Here is a 17,287-nt window from a genome sequence, read left to right as displayed (position 1 = left end):
CTGGCGATCCAGTGGTTAAGAATCTGTGCTTCCACTGCAGGGGGCACAGATCCCTGGTCAGGGAACTAAGATCCTGCATGCCGCGTGGTGTGGCCAAAATAAAAAATAGAAATTGAAAAAAAAAAAAAAAAAAAAAGAAGTATAGGCCATAAATTAAGATACATGACTACAAGTGATAAGTTACGTACCGGACTTTGAATTTGATATGATGGGAAATGGGAAAGCCACAGACAACTTTTAACCAGAAGAGTGCAACATCAGCTATGAATGGGCAATGGGGAGCCCAAAGGGCTTTCAGAGATCCTGAATAAGTTAAGAGACTTCATTCAGAGTCTTTGGACACCAAGCCAGAGCAGCAGGAGGGCTTCCCCAACTACAATCCCAGGCTTTGTGTCCCAGATTGATATTCATGGCTCTACTTAATGGATAGTAACTGTGTCATTTGGTCTGGCAAATTGTATAAAAAAGTGGGGAAAAAAAGAAAAATTACCTACAAAATAAAGGAAAAGTATTTTTTAGAAACAATAAAGGAAGATGAAGAATGCAATGCAACCTACAGTAATAATAATATTGTCAGATATTTCAATCTGACCATTAGGATCATATAAATAGTGAAGTTAAATAATATGGTTCTGAGTTACATCTAAACATCTGACACAATGTATTTTTAAGATTCAAGAAACTGTATACCAATGATCCTAAAAGCAAGGCATTCTTGGACAAATGTTCATGTGAGATCTACAGCAAGTTTAAGAAACATACACGCATTTCAACTGAGATTTTACATTACCAAGTACAGAGAGACAATATTTTATAAGTTTCTTTAAAATTTTAGAAAATACATTGAGAATTAAAACTACCACAAGTTTCAGCTAGTCAAATTCCCAAACTTAGTTAGTATATTGTATACAGAAGATTCTGTATACAAAGCTCATAAATTTTAATTAAAATAAGAAGTATAATTTTTCATATAGCTGAAAATATCATTTTAGGTATCCACATGTCAAATTAAACAGTTAAAAACATACACAAACCTCAACTCTAAAATAAAAAAAAGTTTTAAAGAATACTTAATGGTTTAATTAAATTAGAACTATCCTATAGCGTAAATGATCAAAAGAATGTATGATAATCTACCTCATTATATCACCTGCACAAAAATTTTATGCAATTCAACTAAGCTATTATTTAAAAATCTAAAATATAATGAGCTGACTTTGAGTCCCTTAAAACTCCAAGGCAGTTCCCTTAAGTAAACTTCATACCTACCTTGATGAATTAATGACCCATGATTTCACTGAAAAATAAACCAAAAAGGAGACCTCTTTACACAATTTATTTCAGAATTATTTACATAGAAAATGAGTCTAAACATCTTATCCTCTCCAGAGTCATTTCCTCTTATATGCAGTTTACTTAAACTGAAGAAACTGTTTCCAAGTTTAGCTTCTGAAACCAAAAAACTCCTTTAAAAGGCTCTAGGTACAGTAGGTACAGGGATATCCTCCTTAAGGTGAGAATAAGTGTGTCAAAAGACAAAATATTTTACATACCATTCCCAGAGTATGATTCCCAGAGTATGTATGAGGTTTGTACTAAAAGTGATTCTGACATTTGCCTTGGAATTTTGGCCTGTAAAGCTGACAAAAGCTTTGTAGCAAGGGTAAAAATAAATGAATCCATAAACATCTCAAGGAACCTCATTTTTTTTTAGCTGACAAAAAGCTGCAAACAATGCTTGTATAAGTAGTTCAAACTTGTGTGAATTGATAATCCTCCTATGGTGTAGAGAGTCTCAATAAATAATAGACACATTACAGGAAAATGAACATAGCCAAGAATCCATTTCCAAAAGGATCAATACAGCCATAACCACGGTACCCGAACTCAAGAAGGCATTACATTTACCAGCACCAAAACAGTGATGTAATCAGTTATTTACTTTTGTTATGTACTACATTGTGATACACTAGTATTAGCTTTCCTTTGTTTTTCTGTAGTATAAGTCTTAATTTATACTTGCACTTAATTATTAGAGAACAAAAAGTCTCCTCCTGAATGTTAAATGTAACAAGCAAATCGATAAGAACTACAAAATTAGATCTCTATGTATTGAGAATTATATATTTGCCATTAAGCTCAAATTTTTTATTTAAAACACCCTACATATAAAATTATGGTGTGTTATGAAAGAGTTTTATAAAAATTTATGGATTTTTGGAAAGAGTTGTTTTTTTGAAAAATTCCATTAATTGACTATTTAAACATTTACAAGATCCATTAATATACATGGATTAAAAAAAAACACTTTAAATACACATATTCACTACTATTTTTGGTCCCAAGCAAAATGTTTACACAGAAATTTGGCAGTGTTAAGTCTGTGGACTCAAAGCCAATAACAACCGAAGAAAACTGAACTTGGTAATAAGCACATTTTCATAGTACAACTAACGGTGTATAACAATCCAAAGTAGTTAATATTTATAGGATAATCACAGTATTTTGCATACCAGATTAATTTTAAAGCAATTTTAAGAAAACATGATATATCTGTGCTTTCCCAACTGTTAACAGTCAACAGATTTCTTCTTAGCTATAATTGGGGTGGGGGGGCGGAGAATTAGTCTCTTAAACATCATGACCTAAGGGGAGGAAATCAATCCTGTATATCCCCATCTCTGTAAGCAAGAAGCCAGGAGGCAGGAGGCAGGACCCTGTGGCACCTGGAGTACCAATTTCACCAAGTTCAGAATCCACTTGGAATTCCAAATGGGAATTTACAATATTGTCAAAGGGCTTATTGGGACTAAAAGCATTACCACATGTTTCAAGGTCTACAAATATACTCCATGATAATCACGCCTTTGAGAGCCCTCCTTAGCAAAGAAAACATTCACAAACTCAAACTTACCTACCCTCACAATCCAGGCAGAGCTCCCCTGAGCGATCCTCCAGGCAATACTGAGAGGACATTCCTCTCTGTTCACTCTTAGTGCCAAGTGACCTTTGGCACATCAACATCAGAAAGGGTGGGGCTCGGAGCTTCAGTTTCGACATTGTGCTACACTGAACAAAGTTTCTCTGGTTTCTCCAGGGCATTAACTAAGACTTCCTCTTCTTGCTAAGTAAGTAAACACAGCCACTACTACATTTCCAAGTCTTCCCTAAAGTGGTAAAGCTTTAAATGGTACAAATACTGATGGGGAAACTACTAGGTGCTCTAAATTTACACTAACGCCATACAGGTGGGCTATTAGTACTCCCATTTTAAACAGGTGATATCTGAGGAAGAGAGGTTAATAAGTAACTCGTGGGAATTCCAGGTGCCACAATATGGTCAACTGAGCTAATGAAGAAGACTTTCCACCATAAATAAACAACACAGAAAAGATGAGAAAGAGTAATGCATTTAAAAAATTAAATACACAGTTCCACTTGCAGTAAAGAAAAAACCCCTGGTGCCAAACCAAAGCTAGGACTGATGGCCAAAGTGGTAGTAAGCACAAAAGCAAATATTGCCCGCTGTAGCCGCCAAGGAAGAATCACTGGATTCTCTTATAGCTCTTAGGTCTAATTGAAATTGGTAAGGAGATGCCCCTTCAAGGAATGGGATCAGAAGAAAGTTCTCTCTCAGGAGAGCAGAGTTAGGCTAAATTTCTGGCCCGGCTTTTCTTCAACACAGGATCCAACCTGTCCAACCATGTGTAGCAACCCTGATGCCCATATAGGGACAGAATAAGAGATCTTGGGCACACAAGTTGGGCATAAAGTTGGCTCTGAGGTGCTTCCATAAAACTGGAGCCATCGTCAAAGGGCTGCAATCACAGTTAAAAACTGGTGAGGGGGACAGGACAAATCCACCCACTGTCTTAGTAAGATTTCAGTGGAACTTGTCTCTGAGAATCTGGGTGAGAGGGCAGGGGAAACGTTTACAACCAGAAATTAAAACCCTAAGCCTGTGTCACAACAGTTCTGAAGTCTGAATCTTATTTGTATGAGAATCTCCAAGCTTAAGAAATTAAGAAAAAAAGGTTCCTGGGCTTGTGATATCCCTGGAGTATGTGAAATAAACAAACATAAAAATACTTTAGAGCTTCCCTGGTGGCGCAGTGGTTGAGAGTCCGCCTGCCGATGCAGGGGACACGGGTTCGTGCCCCGGTCCCGGAAGATCCCACGTACCGCGGAATGGCTGGGCCCGTGAGCCATGGCCGCTGAGCCTGTGCGTCCGGCGCCTGTGCTCCGCAACGGGAGAGGCCACAACAGTGAGAGGCCCGCGTACGGCAAAAAAAAAAAAAAAAGGGAACAGCATCACTATACATAGGTAGGATTTTTAAGCTTGTTTAGAAAAGCACTGATCAATGCCAGAACTCAATGATCTGACAGAACCTACTCACACCAATTATTCTTCTCTGTCACTTTTCAACCTCCTGGCCACTCTGCCCTACAACTCCTCATTCCTGGAAATTCCAACCCATCTCCCAAGCCATTGGGAAACCTCCAGCACCCTTGCAAAACAGATGGAGTGGAAACTGTGATGTACGACCCAGATCCCCTTTCACAACTGAAGGATTTCTTCCCCAGCTGCTGTAGTACTGCCAGCATACGGGCCTCAGCTATCAGCTCTCTTCAGAATGGCCTTGGCTGAAGTCTCCCCTTGCAAGTTCACGCTCCCCTCCCAGGGCAGCCCACATCCAAAGACTGGCTGACGTGGGGAATATAAAGGCTTGCCCCCCTCTCTCTAGCTGGAGACAATGGTGAAGCACCATCCCAGTTTTAGAGCCTCTAGGGGCTCAGATCTCCACCAAGACTACAAGGCTCCACAGGGCAGCCTAACGTCCCCTCTGCCCAGTGCTGGTTTCTTCCTTCCACTCCACAGTGGTTGATCTCAACAGCACTTTCTAAGAAACTTCCAGGACACTAATTTCCACCTCAGAGTCTGCATCCTGGGGAACTCCAACTACAACAGAAGAAGAAAAAAAAAAGGGCAGGATATGGGGCAGTGCTGTCAAGGAAGTGAAAAGAATAAGAAAGCCTTGAAACCAGCCAGGAGAACAGCAGAAAGTACTAATGTAATCTCTTTCTTTGATAGTAGAAGGGAAACCCTTTTTCAAGATGAACAATATAATCACAAAAATTCCAACCCAATGTTATCAGTGTATCTCTGAACTTGACAGTCAAAAAGGATCTTATGGGATATTCCAATTCTAGCCCCTGTCATTTTGAAGATAAAGCTTTTAGGCCGTGGATCTGCTAAATGCCAGAACTGTTGCTGCTTAGAAATAGGCCCATTTATTCTTTTAAGACATTTACTTTCCCAATAGCAAGTAAACAGGCACATTTAATACTCTGCTAAAACAAGGTTACCAGGGCTTCCCTGGTGGCGCAGTGGTTGAGAATCTGCCTGTTAATGCAGGGGACACGGGTTCGAGCCCTGATCTAGGAGGATCCCACATGCCACGGAGCAACTGTGCCCATGAGCCACAACTACTGAGCCTGCGCGTCTGGAGCCTGTGCTTCGCAACAAGAGAGGCCGCGATAGTGAGAGGCCCGCGCACCGCAATGAAGAGTGGCCCCCGCTCTCCGCAACTAGAGAAAGCCCTCGCACAGAAACAAAGACCCAACACAGCAAAAATTAATTAATTAATTAACTCCTACCCCCAACATCAAAAAAAAAACCAAGGTTACCAGCAGTGATGTATATGTGTGTGTGTGTGTGTGTGTGTGTGTGTGTGTGTGTGTATACAATTTCCAGCTTTCTTTAATAGTCATGGGAAAATGTGCAGCAACGAAACCTATAACGTTCCAAATACATATTTTTCATGTCTACTTCTGGTGAGCTGCCCTATCTTAGAAAGGGGAGAGAATCGACAAAAACCCATGAGCCTTGCTTTGATTTGTCCCATGTCCCAGTAATATAATTCTGATATGTCTTTTAGTTCTGAATCATTGGTAAAGATGTTAACGATAGTTTTATAAAAGGCTAATCTGGTACAGGCTGGTATATGACTAATCATTATCCAGAATACTAATAAAAAAACTGCATGGACTAAAATAATATTCATATACACACTCAGAACGCCAATGACATGGGACAAATCTAAGCAAGGCTCGTGGGTATTTGTTGATTCCCATACCCTTCTAATATAGGGCAGCATACCAGAAGCAGTCATGAGAAATATTATATATTTGGAATGTGATAGATTCGATTGCTGTACATTTTTCCATGACTACTGAAGGAAGCTGGAAATTGCGTGCACACATGCACGCGCACACACACACACACACACACACACACACATCTCTACTGGTAACCTTGCCCTACATTCCACACTTTGTAACCACGAATATAGAGGCAGACAAGGTAAGTTATAGCAAAACCTATCAAACTAAGCCCACTGGATCCAAAAAGACATGAAGTCATTTACATAAATTGTTAGGACAGCCAAGCAGAATGGATTAACACTGTTACAATCCACTCATCTTGGAAACCTAAGCAGAACTGCACTCTCAGTTCCTCAGTATGTCTTTCATTCCTTCCTCTCCTAAGAATCACCATGTGCTGGGTCTAAGCCAACGCTGCTTCTCCTTCTAACTTTAAAACCTTTTTTTAATGGGAGTAAGAAATTAATGTGCTACAAATACGAGAGAATCCAAAAGAGGTTTCTAAACTCTACACTGTATATGTCAAATCTCAATTCCATACAAGCTAAGGGAGTTGAATTCATATGGGCAGAATGACCAACCAAATGCTATACCAACTTATCTGGAAGAGGAATGACAGTGCAATATAATTCATATGGCGGGAGAATCATGTCAAATTATTAACATTTTATAGGCATACAAAAGGGCAAACATGCATGGCATGTGAACGAGAGAAAGAACCAATTTGTTCATATAAAAGAAGATCAAATGAGTCACTACGGGTTTAGAGCTATTGTTTGGACATAGAATCTGGGTTAAAGGTAAAAAATATAAAAAGAGAAGACACATATAAATGGGCACTTCTTGGGGTGAATAAATACAAACAATAGGACCAACAATACTCATTCTTCGCATAAGTTATTTAGAAGAGTGAGATCATAATTCAATTTTAAGTCTACAGATGGCTTAAGTCTCTTATTATGTTAGGAAAGTACTGATTTAAGAAAAATGAACTCATTATTACTGCAAAATAATGTAATTGTATATAAGTGAATAAAATGGTAGCTTTGCCTTAAATTGGCAAAGTTTAGTTATATATTTGGGAAACATCACACAAACTTATTTGATTATGGATTTTAAATGTCATTTTCAACCTAGAAATCACTGTAGAGTTCCAATAAGTCACACTTTCATTTGGCAATTTCAATCGAAAAGCCAACAAAATTTTGAAAAAAACATGGTGAAAACAAAAGAAAAAAGTGATTTCTCGTTTCTATTCATGTCCAAATTCAAAGAGAAGTTGGAAAGTGTGAAGACCTCAGCATTGGGAAACCAAACGCTTGTGTTTATGCCCCAGGTCTGCCACTGAATAGCTCTGTACCCGGGCAAGTAACTTAACCTCCCTCCGGCTGCATTTCCTCACCTGTAAAAGGAGATCAAGGAGACCAATTTGTAAACTCTCATTCACGTCTATTCTAGAACACTTGCCTAATTCAAATTTAAAAATAGAAAATCTACTTAATTAGATTTGGGCTAAAACATAGCCATTGGCAGTTTTACTCTTTTCAACATAAAACGGTTAAGTTTTCAGAAAAAAATAAAATTACCAAATAGTCAGAAAACCTAATGATGAATGAGGAAAAATATTAGTTTGCATGAGGACATCTATAAATTCACCTCAGAAATTACAAAGAAACACTTTACAGAACCTCCAATTTCTGCTGAAAATTTCCCATTTAAATACAGACTCCGCCGAAACACAATAGACACAAAGAATTTCTGAGAGGCAGGGAAAATGGAAGCTTTTAGCGTGCAGTACCAATATTTCCCATCACTATTAAGATTTCACTTAGAGCTTCCTCATTTCACCTGGCTCAGATGGTGCTGCCATTCCACATAACTGGCTGCGCGAAGGCATATCAAAAGGACTGATAGGATGTTCCTTGTAAAACAGCATTTTTTTAAACTGATAACATCATCCCCCAAACCTCTGCTTTCCACAAAAAGTTAAAGTCTAAAAAAATGACAGGACTACTTTAGCCTATTAAAATCATGGGTGCCTTGGAATTCTTAAGTGCCATTTGGAAAGAAAAAGACATTTACTGATAAGAGTACCAATCCTTCCCAGAGTACTTTTACCTTAACTCTGTAAGTCAGGAAATTATCACATTAGCTAGATAACATAACTTAACCTCTCCTAACCTATAATCATGTGCTATAGAACAGGGAAGAAAGCGAGGGAGGATGAAAGGGAGGGGGCACACCAGCAAATACTGAAAATAACTGAATGCCGATAAGGTACTGTCTTACCAAAAAATCAGGAGAAATGCCCAAGTTTCATTTCAAAGCATGTACCCTCTGAAATGCTACACAGAATCATCCTGTATATACTTTAACAAGCTAATACTGAGCAACGAGCCTTGAAAAATTAAATCAGGCAGCATTACAATAAACAGAACGAAATGCCCGTTTTCAGAGCAGCAGTTTAGAGAAAGCTGTGTAAATAGCTGTTAAAATGATATAGCCTATGTCATCCTTCGAAAATAAAGCCTGCGATTAAATTTGCACATCAAATGATCCTTGAAGCCTGTATGTTACCACTAAATAGGGGGTGGCAGACGGGGCTTAAATCAGACAAGCCTTGCCAGTGGCACAGAGAGTTGCCGTCACGCAAAGAAAACCCCCTGCACAAACACCGAAGCTGAATGCAGGAGGCTATACCAGTTTTAAAAGTGATTTAACTTCTTCGAAGATCATTGGACTAGAGTTTGCCCAGTCAGCAGAATTTAGTTATGGCCTTCGGCGGAAAAGTGCTAATACAATGAACGGTTACCCTGGTTGGGCAAAATATTAAGGGTCACTTATTTTCAGTCAATAAAATGTTGATTCTCCAAACCAATTCTTAATCTTTCTTTAGTTTGCAGTTTCAAGACCTTTTAATGATGGCTCTAACACTAGTCTCTAATTCCCCCGTATTCCTGACGTGGGGCTATGGAAAATAGACTAAATAAACCTATGTCAAGAGTAGCATGCTGGGGGACGGGTAAATAAATTAGAAGTTTGGTATCAGCAGACAAAAACTACTATATAGGGGCTTCCCTGGTGGCGCAGTGGTTGAGAGTCCGCCTGCCGATGCAGGGGACGCGGGTTCGTGCCCCGGTCCGGGAGGATCCCACGTGCCGCGGAGCGGCTGGGCCCGTGAGCCATGGCCGCTGAGCCTGCGCGTCCGGAGCCTGTGCTCCGCAACGGGAGAGGCCACAACAGTGAGAGGCCCGTACCGCAGGAAAAAAAAAAAAACTACTATATATAAAATGGATAAACAACAAGGTCCTACTGTATAGCACAGGGAACTATAGTCAATATCTTGTGATAAACTATAATGGAAAAGAATCTGAAAAAGAATACATATATATGTGTGTGTGTATATATATGTGTGTATAACTGAATCACTTTGCTGTAACTAACACAACATTGTAAATTAACTATACTTCAATATAAATTTTAAAAAGAGTAGCACGTTGTGGTCAAAAGAGCCATGGATTTGAAACCTACAACCTTAATTGTTTCCCCTGGCTCTACAATTTAGTATTACATGACCTTAAACAAATCATTAGTATAGGCAATAGAATATAAAGAACTTGACTTTATGTGCAAAACAGGTAAGCCCTGTTACGCACAGCTGTATGACTTTGGCCAAATTACTTCACTAAGTCTTTTCTGCTTGTCTATGAAGTGAAAATAACAGAATCTTCTTCATGGAGGCTGAATGAAATAATGAATGTCAAGAGCACAGCACAGTGCCTGATTAACTGTCAGGAATAAATGGTAGCTTAAAAAAGTCACTACTTCTCTGAGGTTTCTTTACCTTTTTAAGTAATCTGCCTCAGAAATCAAGATGTTATATCTTAGAATAATTTCCTGTGCTTCACAGTATCTTTATCAGGTCACTAATTATTTAAGAAAGCTGAGTCTCCTCAAAATTAAAAGACCTAAATTTTGTTCACAGCTATGTAACCTTCTGTATTTGCCTTTAAAATCTTCTTTTCACTTTGGTTAAATAGGTATTTCATAATGATCTGTGATCCTATTTGATATTTATCACAAAAATCCCGAAGTCTTTTAGACCTCAGACTAATTTTGAAGTTTCCCAGAGGGTTCCTGGAAAATCTCAAAGGATTTGTCTCTTATCTTATAAAAGAGAGGCGTTAAAATAATTAGGTTTATTTGGAATTTAAATGACATGGGAAGGACGGTAAAATAAGACGTGATGATAAACCCTCATAGGTTCTATGTGTATGGATATATCCTATTAGTGTAAGTATTCCAGAAATTGTGTGAAGTTCATAGAAATGTGTCAATACTTGTCAATAATTTGCCCTAGTATTATCTTAAATTGCTGTATGCCACAGAAATAACTAAATTTCCTTATCAAACGAACTCTCATAATAAGAACTTTAACCATGACTGTTTTTAAGTCTTTTGTCATTCACAGACAGTTATTGTTTTACTCTGATTCTTCCCTTAAGGTTTTTACAATCAGTTACTGTGAGAACACTCCATAATGGCATAACTTGAATACTTTGAGACCATGCCACTGGACTGTGTAAGAGTTTCCAGAACTAATGAAGAAGCTGATGGATTCATAGAACTTTGCTAACCAAAGATGAAGCAGAACATGGGACTGAATGAACTGACTGTTTATGACTTTTGTTTGAAGCATTGCTGGTTCTTTAATGTTACATCTTCCAGATGTAAAGAAATCTTTTTCTCTTTACTCTTAAGCTACCTATAATTCATAGCAATCTGGTAAATTACACCTTTGTTAACAGAATTGAAGCAGTTATCTCTTCTCCCTACCTGATCCCTCCAGAATTAGAAAACCCTCCATGAGTGTTCTTATTTTCAAGGCAACATAGTTATTTGCATAAGTTCAATAAGCATCTGTTCTCCTTGTAACAGGACACAATCGTAAACATTGGCTGTATTAGCAAAGCTTGGACTGGAATGTCATGTCTGAGAATGATGTGCACAGAATCAGATATGACCAGACAGCTTTAAGGAACTAAGGTTTAATTTAAGGAGCCAATATATGTATAAAGCTCCCCTTCAAAAACCAGCCTGGTACCTTGCTTATAAGGTTCCTGAACAGGTGAGTAAGGAAGGTCACTTCCTGGAAGACCCAGGAACCTCGGGATATTGTGGGGACCTCGAGAAGAGTGTAATTCACCCAAGTCTATAAGTATTACAGGCAAAAGCTGAGGGTGAGTCATTGGCTTGGTATCCTAATCCTGAAAAGATTTTAAAAGTCCAATCTGAGATTCCTTATTAGAAGTGGTTCCAGCAAAGCAGACTTAAAAAGAGCATATAGGGCTTCCCTGGTGGCACAGTGGTTGAGAGTCCGCCTGCCGATGCAGGGGACGCTGGTTCGTGCCCCGGTCTGGGAAGATCCCACATGTCGCGGAGCGGCTGGGCCCGTGAGCCATGGCTGCTGAGCCTGTGCGTCCGGAGCCTGTGCTCCGCAACGGGAGAGGCCACAACAGTGAGGCCCGCGTACTGAAAAAAAAAAAAAAAAAAAGAGCATATATAGTCAATCACTATTCTTGCTGGACTGATGTAAATAATCAGGCCAAGTTTAATGAGAATAGACTTATTCTGCAAACAAATTAGTCTTACTTAGAATATCTTTGATAGAAATGAGGGTGTCAATAGAAACAAAAATTATGTTTCAATGGAAAACTACAGCACACCCCTGTGGTTATTAAATTCTTGCCTTGTTCATTGTCTTTGAGGTTTTGTTATCTCCCTGTAAACTGGACTGGATCCTGAATTCTTCTAGGATCCTCCAATACCTAGCTACAACTCTCCAAACTGATGCGCCCGATTTTTCTCCCACCCTTCTGACTTGGAATCACTGAAAATTAAAACTGTCTCTTTCCCAAAGTCCGGCAAGCTGCAGCTGGACAACTTGATGTGAACTTCAGAGAAATCACCACAATAACACATGTATGGACAACCCTCCTGCCTGTTGCCATATGGGCCCCTCAGAAAGTTCACCAGAACACCTGATGACATCACCAGGGACAAACTATGAACCAGGAAAATCTGTCAGATTGCTACTGCTTTGCTCTCACTCCATCTGAAGATTCTTTGAGTCCAACGTCTAGAAATGATCGCGACGAATGATTGCCCTCTGGACTCAAAAACTAAGTTCATGGTTTGTTCTAACCATTAACCTGTTTTTTCTTTTGTCTCCATGGAAATGTTCAGGATTCAGAGACTGTTTTAATGGGTTATCGGATAATTTACAACTAACTCAGTTTCTGGACTGTGAAAGTTCTTGGAGAAGTTTCAGAATGAATGACAGGGTTCAGGACACCCTACCCCCAAAATATGGCACCTTGGCATACTGAATATTTTAAGGTGAAGGAGTTTGAGGAAACAGCAGAAGCAGGAAGGTCACCTGATCTTCACCAAGATTTTCTCCCCTGAAACAGGTCCTAAAACGCTCGTGTGAGAAGTGCGCTTCCTATACCCAGAGAAAAGGAGCATCCTTATCTCTGAAGACAAAGGGACACAGAACAATCCGGACACACAGGCCTTGTTAAATCCCCCCCACTTCCCTACACTTATCTCATACTCTTTAATCTATCATATTCCTGCACAGCTGTCCACTCTTCATAAAACCCAGCATAAAAACACTCAGATCTAACTATTTCTTCATTTCCTTATGAAGGCTCCGTGTCACATACAACTTTCACTAAATAAATGTGTGTGCTTTTCTCCTGTTAATTTGTCTTTGTCAGTTTAATTTGCAGGTCCAGCCAGGGACCCTGAGAGGGTTAAGGAAAACATTTTCCTCCCCTATGCTCCACAGACGTTATACTTACACTCTTACCCATAGTTTATCAGGTTTTTTTTCTATTCTCCCACACCCTCATCAAAACACTACCGCATCACTTGTTTTAAAAATCTATTCCAATTTGACAGAAGAAAATTTTTTCACACATCTTTTAGTTTAGCAGTGATATTCATCTCTCTTTAAAACCATTTCTGTATAACTTCTTCAAAATTTTCTTGCTGATTTTTCACCTTTTTTTCTTTTAGACCAACAGGATTCATTCTGTCCATTGTCAGCATGGATCTTTAAAAATTCTCTATATAAGGCATAAACATGCATAAGATTTTTCCTCTAGACCAAAATAAACATACAACTTAAATATATGTTTTCAATGTCAAACTGTAACTTACAAAACATAACGTAGACCCTATTCTATATTTATACCTTTAAAAAAAAAAAAAAGGCCGATTAGGTCTTTCTGTACTCTCAATAATAATATCACACATGATCCCTAAACTAAAAACCACATTTGTTTATCTTTTTATAAATCTGATGCATGTGGTAATCCTTTCTTCATACCTGCCTAGATTATTCTAATTATATTTAATCTAAAACTAGAAGTGGTTTATGACCAACTCCCAAGTTAAGGTCATTTTGTACTTCAGAAGATAAAGCTTACACATTAACCTAATGCTACCTCTTCCATCCCAAAGAGGACACAGCTTAATTTTTACTGCAAACAGAATTAAGTTTCAAGATAACCAATACATTGACTATGCTGGTACTAAAGCATCACTTCATTTATGTGAGGATGCCTGTTGTCACTCTTTCTTTATTTCTTAATGACTTTGAGTATTGTAGTATTCATTGACACTCAAAATATCACCCCTGAGTCAGTCAGTCAGTCAATCCCTAAGGCTTATGAACTTCCAGAGCTTGATGTCAAAATTCAATCCTCACCTCAGACTCCCAGAATAAACTGTGCATTTTACATATATGGTATGTTTCAAATGCCACCCAAAAATCTCCCAAAAATGACTTCAACATTCTAGAGAAGACTAAGATTCAGGAAAAATAAGGTAGCTTTTCTGAATATGAATTAATTTTATCAAATGCTTTCTATATCTTTAGATATAAAAATTAATTCAAATGAGCTATAATTCTATTTTAAAATTTGGCTGCTATGGCATAATAGGTACATATTACATAGTCGCTTACATGGATTTTAAGATTTTTACATGGATCTTTTAGAAAGACACATACATATGCATAACTCCCACACCAATTCTCTTGGCATTGCTCCATTTTGTAAGGGAGCCTGTTTACAGACATCTCAGGATCTGCAAGTAATGGATACTGCTTTAAGTAATGGATACTGCTTCAAGGTTCCCCCCCCCAAATTAAGAAAGTACAAAATGCATGAAAATTATGAGCCTTCAGTTCACTTTATGTCATTTTGATTCATTTAACAATTAAACAAAATTCAATATCTACAAAAGATCACTCATTCCCAGGTATCCTGTTAGGGAATTTTTTTTTTTTAAATCCACTCTGTTTACTTCAAGGCAAACGCTATTCTGCATGCCACGAGGATACCACTAGCCCACGAACATATGCCAATAAATCAGGATAAGCCAGAAATATCTGATACTTACCTGCTAGCTCTCTAAGCCAACTTCCGCTATTTGTGAAGACTGTCAGTAATTACAGCAGCAACACACTTTATCTCACATCACTAACTTTGCATTGCCTGAAATCACTCTCAGAGTGTGTGTATGCACACACATATATAGTCTACAGAGCACTTTCATCTTCTTATATTTCATCTTAATTCTCTTTTGTCACCCTATCAAAAATTATACAATGGGGTTATACCAATGACTCTTAAGTCATACGGTGACTCACCCACTACTCAGTACTAACCTTGAACATCAGATCTGTAGAAATCTCATTACAACAGCCCTGATTCATCACGAAAGGACAGAGATACAGAAGAGGGAAAAAAATATGAATGAGGGGAAAAATATGACTTTTAAAAATTCATAAGCTCTCTCAATAAACAACTATTTATAATATATGTTTATTAGGTGTCTGTTGAAATTATTTGTTGAAATTTGTCTCACGTGAGTAGGCTGATTGGTTCATAAATAAGATGAAGAATTTGCCCTTTAGGTTACTCTGTATTACAGATATAGATACACACACTAAAAGCATACTAGTAGCACAGGTATATGCATAAACATTAAACACAGCATGAACCTAATAAAATCGTACTTAAGTATAAATAAAAGATCAGAAGACTTTAATATAATGGCTAAGGAGGAGTTAGTCAGAAAAACTGAATAAATAGACAAAAAGGTTTCGGGAAGCAAATTGCCACTTTTCTTCTAGTAAAGTTAGAAAGACTTTGCGAGGAGCTAATACCTGAAGATGATTTCACAACCGCAACTAAAGAGCCTGATAAAGCAAGAAGGATTAAGTGTTCCTTCCCTATGAAAGACAAGCTGAGGAACAAAGGATACAAGTAGGAAGAAAAACAGCAAGAAACAAGATGAATAATTATTGTCAAAGGAGGACAGAGTGATCGGATTGGGGGAGGGGGCTGAGAATTTCATATTCAGCTGTGGGGTATAAAATTCAGTCCCTGTCATTGGCAGAGAAGAAAATCTTAAAAAGAAATCACCTTGAGAAGGCAGCATCAGTTCACTAGAGTTCAAATATGTGGCAAAGTCCAAGTCAGAGAACTAGAACAACTAAGTTCTATAGTGATAAATGCCAAGTGGATTTATGAAAAAGAGTCAAAAGGAAAGCGCCAGGTTTTGTCAAAAGCCTGGATATCTATGGAGTGACAGCAAAGAGTGAAGATATATGTATGTGTATATATATATACACACATACACACACGTATGGACATATATACAGAGTGCTTTCTTGCTGGAGACATTCGTGATACAGTGGGCATCCCTCAAAATAGTGAGATGGCAATAAGAGGCAGGTTTTGAAGTAACAACCTATAGTTTTATCTTCCTTATTAATTAATTAATTATTAATCCATTCATTCATTTAACGTAAGTTGGTAATTAGTTTTCCTGCCTCCTTTTGCCTCCTGAAAGAATGAATAATGATTTACGGAGTGCCTATTATGAAACATGTACCATATTAGGTATAAATGAAATCATATAGTCATTCTAGAAGCATAAATGATTATTATGAATTCTCTTAATGATGTAGAAGTAAAAGAGAGAGAGGGAAATCCCTTTAATTCAACTAATTGAATGGAAAACCATTTCGATCACTGAGAGTTACAAGTTAGAGAAGACATACTATAACCAGAACTGAACTAAATGAAATGTTGTTGCATGTGACTCCTTAGATTTAAATTATTAAATAGATCAGAATGACTGTAATTCAGTAAGTGGTATTTTCTCAGGGTTTGAAATTCACTAGCTCTTTTAAATCATTCCACTCTGGAAATTATATTAGTTGTTTACTTAAATCTGAGTGATACACAAGTAACTACACTTTTACTGTTTAAATTTCTCACAAGGCCTGTGGCATCTGGGGTTCTGATTGTTTTCCTGGTTGATTTAATTTCTAAACATCTAGGACTGTATAGAGTTGGGCTTGGTATAGAGCATCAACCCCACGTAGGAAGCTCTCATCATATCCAGTCTGACCATTTGGCATATAATATATATCTCCAAATCAACAACTCATTTTACTATCTCGAATTCATTGTTTCACTTGTGTTCATCCCTCCTCATTCTTATGTTACATTTTAAATGTAACTGAAAAACCTTAATATTTCTTTTAACATTTGTAGATACAGACACGTTTAAGGTTGACAGCTGATCCATTGCCACAGCTTACATAAATATAGTAAAGCAACATACTTGAAATGTTGACTCATTAAAATCAAGAATGGATAAGTCAAGCTTCCTTTATCAAGATGTTTTTGTCAGTTTTCTTCGCCCTCCCCCATAATGCTCCAACGAATGACGACAAGTTCACAACTGCAGTACAGGGTAATGACTCCCCACTAGTTCTGATTGCAAAGGGAAGGTTTGAAGCAGTGTGAAAGGAGTAAGCTCCTGCTACTTAGCACTGAAAGGAAATAATCAACAGATTAAAAGCATTGATGCAGCGAATTCTACTAAATCACTAGTTTTGCCTTCTAACTACCTGCTTTTTAATGATGGAAATTTAACTGCTGCCCAAAGTGTGGGCAACTGGTAGTAAGAAAACACAGGTGACCCAAGCTGGAAGAATCATGCCAACTGTAAAACTAAACAGGCTATTCATCAC

The 17,287-nt window shown here is 38.0% G+C and overlaps 1 protein-coding gene across 7 annotated transcripts in view; it reads right to left on the bottom strand.

The window, feature by feature from the left end:
- Window positions 1-17,287, bottom strand: part of EPS8 (epidermal growth factor receptor pathway substrate 8) — a 193,466-nt gene that overhangs the window by 107,751 nt on the left and 68,428 nt on the right. Inside the window, exon 1 of one of the 7 annotated variants that reach the window (XM_032646845.1) lies at window positions 2,915-2,993. The exons of 4 other annotated variants lie outside the window; for them this stretch is intronic. The gene's annotated coding sequence lies outside the window, so the exon portion shown is untranslated. Of the gene's footprint in view, window positions 1-1,269; window positions 1,289-2,914; window positions 2,994-17,287 lie in introns of those variants that run through there. 2 more of the 7 variants (XM_032646846.1, XM_032646848.1) reach the window with 2 other exon arrangements.

Source organism: Phocoena sinus, chromosome 10 (genome assembly GCF_008692025.1).
Source record: "Phocoena sinus isolate mPhoSin1 chromosome 10, mPhoSin1.pri, whole genome shotgun sequence".
NCBI lineage: Eukaryota > Metazoa > Chordata > Mammalia > Artiodactyla > Phocoenidae > Phocoena > Phocoena sinus.
The sequence above is the reverse complement of the archived record's forward strand: the minus strand, read 5'-3'. Positions and strand labels throughout refer to the sequence as shown.